We start from the raw sequence: 6,000 nt of genomic DNA on the forward strand, positions 1-6,000 counted from the left end.
ATATGATGTGAGCCTCTTTAACCTCACGCACTTGAGTCAGAATTGAACGGGACGCCTCGAGGGGAGAGAAACAACAAGTGTTAAAACAAGCGGGGATTGTCCTGCGCCGCCCGCCATGCCAGAAGCAAAGGAGACGGGATTGAGTGAAGGGCTCTACACATGAATGTAAGCGGCCATCTCTCTCTTTCGCTCGCACACTTTCCCCTCCGTCTGAAGTGCAGGCTGACTGTGAAAGATGGCGGTTGCACGCCGCCTTTTACTGCCGCTCTAAACGCCCATTAAAGTCTCATCAATTCATCCCTGCACATTTTAGTCCTCAGCACACCTCCCCACCCCGTCTGTCTGTGTGCTGCGGGTCTCACAGTGAGTCTCATCATCACCAAATCAGAGTGTCTAACAGATTTCATTAATACAATATCAGATATTTCTCACTTGGTCCACATGTCAGCTTTGAGCTACACATTTCATTATGTTTTATTTTCTAAATCATAATCATTAACTTCGGGTTCAGCAAATTGAAATAAAACAAACCAAATTAATTATTTTACAGCATTTTTTTGTGATGGTGAAAATCAGTCGTTATATATTTAATCCCTGCATACAAACCTATACTAACACACAAACACACATCTTGCTCTGTAAGGGGTGTGTGATCGCACTTATCATCCCCTCAATAATGTGAATATTTAACAATTATGTTTTTTTGTCTTTTAAAAGAGAAAGAGAAACTGATAATGAAACTGATGATATCACGTTTTCTATATTTTTAAAAAAGCACAATGGCCGTGACAGACGTGAAGACAGAATTGTGAGTTTCCTGATCTTTTTGACCCCTCAAATTTCAAGTCAAAACCCTTTTTTTAAAAAGCACACCACACAGCGTGAAAAAGAGGGAGAAATAAAACCATAACAGCCACGTCGATATGATAAGCAGAAGAACTCAAAGAAAATATATAAGTAGAAATGGCATAAAAAAAACCCATTAAAGACTCAGAATGGACAAAAATCCTGAGACACCACAGCCTGAAGTGAAAACAAATTAAAACAGAAAGTAATCTTAAGTTGTCAGTTATGGGACTCTCACAGAGACGGTCGCTTCAGGCTTTAAGGCGTGCTCAGAGAAGATTTTAGCAGGATAACTAAAAGCTGGTTTCAAACCGAGCTTCTCCAGAACCTTACAGAGCATCATGCGTGCTGCCTCCTCCACGCTCTGTTCAGGCAGATCACTCACCTAAAGCACATGGAGTGTGAATGCATCTGAAGCTGAGTATTTCCTGCTTTACGCTCAGACTGGTCGATTATTCAAATATTAAAATTTCACTTAGATTTGTCTTCCAATCATAATGAAAATCAATCAATCAAATCAATTTTCTCTTTAAAGATTCAATCTTTTTTGTGCACCTTAGCGCACCTACAGTAGTGTGCTTTCACCTCTCCCTAAAAGCTTAAATCTAATCACTGTTTAGTTCAGCTCAAGCCAAGATGGTTTAAAACACCCTTTGGTCAATGAGATCAACAAGAAATAAAAGTTTTAGAAGGAAGGATGTTGTCTGCAGCAGATTAGGTTTTAGCTTCAGCTCTTAAATTTTAGGTTCTTGGGCCTAAAGTTCAATTTAAAAATTTGAACTTGAACTGAAACTATCTCACCCTGACTCGGTCCAAAATTAATGTCTGAAAAACAACTTTGCAAAGCTGAGCAGGGACAACATGACTCACGGTTTTCTATTTACATTTAGTTCATCAGTCAGGGAAAAGAGCTGCAGCTGGTGACGGACTGCCTGTCAGGAGCCTGGAGGACATTTCCCGGTAGCCCGAGGCTCATTTTGGCTCGCTACAAACTCGAACGGTAATAAAGCAACAGGCAGGCAGGAGTTAACAGGCCTTTCACGACCGACTCATCAAGATCGACTCCCGCTCTCGCACACAGACTCTCTCACTACCATGTCCACGACGCTCAGGCGTGCACATGCTTCTGCTCCTCTGCCAGTAATGTTTAAGTTTTTCAAAAGAAAATGAAGGGAGGAGGAGGAGAGAGAGGAAAGAAGAAGAAGAAGATGAAAAAGGCCCAAAGATGCAGTTACAGACTGAAATGACAGTCTGAGGCCAGCTCAGTGAAAACAGGAGCAAAAACACACACACACTCTGAATATATGGGTGTCGTTCTCAACTATTTTTCATAATCCTTTAATATAATCATTTAGCTCACTTTTGTATTTTCATCTGCTTTTAAAAATAAAATAAAATCAAGTAATTGTTTTGTGTCGATTAGCTAATATCGCCAGATTCCTCTTGACTCTTTTTATTGGTGCCTCCACAGCCTTGGAATTGAGTTTTCTAATCCACATAACTTTCCAAAAGAGGTGTCTAGTGCCTGTTTGATCAGCATACTGTTATTACATATCATATGCTGTAACAGCGAAAAACAACATTTTTGAAATATTGTCATTTTAGAAAATGTGACATGTATTGAAGTATTGATTTATTAACACTCACAATACAGCCTTTCCCTGGAACTCCCTGCACTTGTTTTTTTTTCAGTGCAGATCGGGGGGGACAAAAGGCATAATAAACATAAAGATGAATTGGACACCTATTTTTTTTTCCATGTCCCAATTCCCATGGCTATTCTAAAAATTGTAGCCTAAATGGAGTCAGATTGTCAGCCTAAATTGCTTTTTCATTATTTATTTTTCTTCTGCCGATCTACCACCAACAGCCAAGCATCCACGCATTCATCTTCTGGAGGTTCTGTACACTTTCTGGATTATAATCTGGATTACAATCAACTAACTGAAGTGATTGAAGGCACATATTCAAAGATTTGATGGCCAAGTGCTCATCAGTATGTCTGCAAAGTGTTGTCTGACGCTCCCTGCAGCAGTTCAGGGGTTTACACGGCACTTAAGGGAGCAAGCAGCAGCTATCCTTCATCCACAGCAGCTAAATTCCAGTGCAAACATTTTTCCGCTCAACCACAGAGGCCTCAGAAGCCCCACACACACACACACACACACACACCCCCCCCCCCCCACAGCTACTGCATCCCGACGCTGGCTGCACTTTATGCCATCACGAGGTGACAGGCCGCTGAATGGCTTCATTGGTACAGTGCAGACTGTGAGAGGCATTCTCTCTCTGTCTTTCAACTTTTGAGTTTACTCAGCAGGAGTGAGCGGTTGTGGTGTTGGAGAAGGAGGAGGAGGAGGAGGGTGGTGGTGGTATAGGGGTGCTCCTCCCCCTCCTCAGAGTCACTTCACCCTCCAAACCCTCCTTTCTGCCCCTGTACGCTAGACTTCATCGGTATTTGCTTTAAAAAAAAGAAAAAAGAAAAAAGAAAAGTACCCCCTCCTCCTCTTCTTCTTCTTCCAACACACACACCTACGCACACACACACACACACACACACACACACACACACACACACACACACACACACACACATTGACTCCTTTACCAGTATGTGGTTCATTAAATTTTCTGCAGACTTCCAAAAAAGACACACACACACACACACACACACACACACACACACACACACACACACACACACACACACACGTGTTTAGATAGATGTGCTGTGGGGGAGATATCACACACACACACACACACACATACACACACAAAACAAAACAAAACAAAACAAAAAACAAGAAGCAGATCAATAAAATAGGGCCTGTGTGAAATGGGGGGCTTCAGCAGCACACGGGGGCTGCAGAGATGAAAGTGACATGGCCACTATAGGGTCTATGAACGGCACAGAGCGGAGCCCCCAAACTGAGGCTGAATGAGCTGAATAGGCTCATCCATTCTTCCCTCCTTTCACTCTCCATAGGCCTGAACTGTTGGAACTCTTCATTCCTCACAATGGCCAAACGCACTAAAACTTTTTCTTTTTTCTTCTCATGCAAATCACCTCAGCCCTGACCGCCAGTGTCATCATGTGCAGCAAAAAAACACACATGAACCTTCTCAGTTTTTAAAAAAGGATCACAAATGCTGCCATCATCTGAACCTTTAAAAAAATCAAAAAATTCTTTAGAAAAAGCTTCATTTTGGCCTTAAAGTCCAAAAAAATCCCAATTTTCCTAAATCTGTGTCTCATTAACATACAAATAAATAAATAATAATAATAAAGCAGATTTTCAAATGTGACTTAGAAAAATTCCCACCAAAGACGGGGCTTCTTTCCCAATAACATTTAGGCCAAAGCAAGTAAGAAAAAAGGGGGACTCATAAAAGTCCACCCATGACTTTGGAGATCATTAGCAGCGCCTGTTAGATAGGAGGGAAAGCCAACAGCAAATATAGCTGCTAAAGGGCCCCACAAAGGCGTGAAGTGTTTGTTGACTGCTCAGGCTGCAGAGCAAACAGTAAACTTTGAATCTTTCAACAATAAGTACACATCTCCCACAGTCCAAGGCACTGATGTGTCCACCATTCCTCAGCTCACTGTTTGATTTTTGCTCCTTTGTACCATTACAGGATTAAAAAAGTGGAGCGTGTGGCTGACATCAGAATAACTACAATGAAGCAGGAAAAAAATATATATCAAAGGTTATTTTTGCTTGAAATGAAACAAATGAAAAGAAGATAAAAATACAGTCGACTTTGGGTACGTTAGCGCTAAACTGTGAAAAGTGAAGCAGGAGGATTGGCGCCGGGTATTCTGATCACATCTCTTCCCATATGGATCAAGTTGCAGGAGCAAAAATTTTTTGGATTCCTGTGTCAGATAAGTTCAAAGTGCAAATGAGATGTGAAGCTGCCCTAAAAGCTTCATCTGCCGCTGACACGCAAGGCAGCCGAAACAGAGGAAGAAGAGGAGGAGGAGGAGGAACAGCAGTGAAACACTTTCTAACACAAGAGAGGGAAAAAAAACCCAGCAACATTAAAGCGACTCCAGTTAGCATCTGCACGAACTTCTCCTACCTTCACTGACGTCTCTTTTTCTCCTCGAAGCTCTTCCAGCTCCGTGTTTTTGCCGGGGGTGGGGGGTTGAGGACTGTGCCAGGAGTCGAGATTCCCGTAAACTAGAACCGAGCTGGCACCAGCACTGAGCGACGCTCTCCAGGCTGGACGCAAAACTCCATGAACCGAGTTAAGAAAAGTTTGGAAAGCCGCAAAGTTTGCGCGACATTACACTCCTCTCTCTCTCTCGATCGCTCTCTCTCTTTCGTCTCCCGATTCAGAGCGCAGTGTCTAACTTTTTCTTACAATCCATCTTCCTGAAGAGGTGCGCTTGTGCGTGCGTGCGTGCTGTGCTGTGCGCGCTCTCAGCTAACTAACCTCATGCTTAAGTTTCTTCCTTGATGCGCGTAAAAGTTTGGAAGCAAACGCGGTTTGTGTGCGTCTCACGGCAGTTGTTGCAGAGACATGCGGTGCTGTTGAGATCTTCAGACTGCTGATCTGTTTTCAATCCGACCCCCCTCCTTCTCTCTCTCTCTGTCTCTCTTCCCCCCCTCACCATCCCTCCTCTCACTCCCCGTGCTCCCTGGTGAGTTGGGCCATTTGCTGCACCAGATGGGCCGGGCTAACTCAATCCAGCAGTTGCAGAAAGCAGGGGGAAAAAGTTAGCTTAAGTTTCAGTTATTTCCCGGTTTTTCACAGGCTTCATCTTTAAGCGTGTCTATCTGAGCCGGGTTTAGACTTCACGCTTAAAATGCGCAAATCTGCATCAGCTGAAGCGCTGATGTTGGAAAAGAAATAAGCGCCTGGTAATTTTCCCTTTTGGGAGCAGTGATTTCTTTGAGTGGGTGGACACATTATCAAAGCGCTCTTTTATCATGAACAAACCAAACGCGCATTCAGCAACAGATACATCCACAGCCTGTAGTTCCAGTCACAGCTTGTTGATTTAAAAAGTAGACAACAGGCAATCTTCATAATTCATGCTTTGTTTACTTCCATGTAGGCTTTTTCATCTTGGTTGGAACCTTTTATTGAGCGGTGCAGCGGGGGCAGCACGGTGCGGACAAACGGCATTTATGATGTGATGCATGT

The 6,000-nt window shown here is 43.1% G+C and overlaps 1 protein-coding gene across 1 annotated transcript in view; it reads right to left on the bottom strand.

Annotated features, from left to right (window-relative positions):
- Positions 1-5,396, bottom strand: part of gli2a (GLI family zinc finger 2a) — an 83,689-nt gene extending 78,293 nt beyond the window's left edge. Inside the window, exon 1 of the mRNA XM_085434426.1 lies at positions 4,930-5,396. The gene's annotated coding sequence lies outside the window, so the exon portion shown is untranslated. The remainder of the gene's footprint in view (positions 1-4,929) is intronic.
- Positions 5,397-6,000: the final 604 nt, after the last annotated feature.

This window comes from Copadichromis virginalis, linkage group LG16 (assembly GCF_057382275.1).
Source record: "Copadichromis virginalis isolate Kocher_CV1m ecotype Utaka linkage group LG16, C_Virginalis_male_GT1.1, whole genome shotgun sequence".
NCBI classification, from domain to species: Eukaryota; Metazoa; Chordata; class Actinopteri; order Cichliformes; family Cichlidae; genus Copadichromis; species Copadichromis virginalis.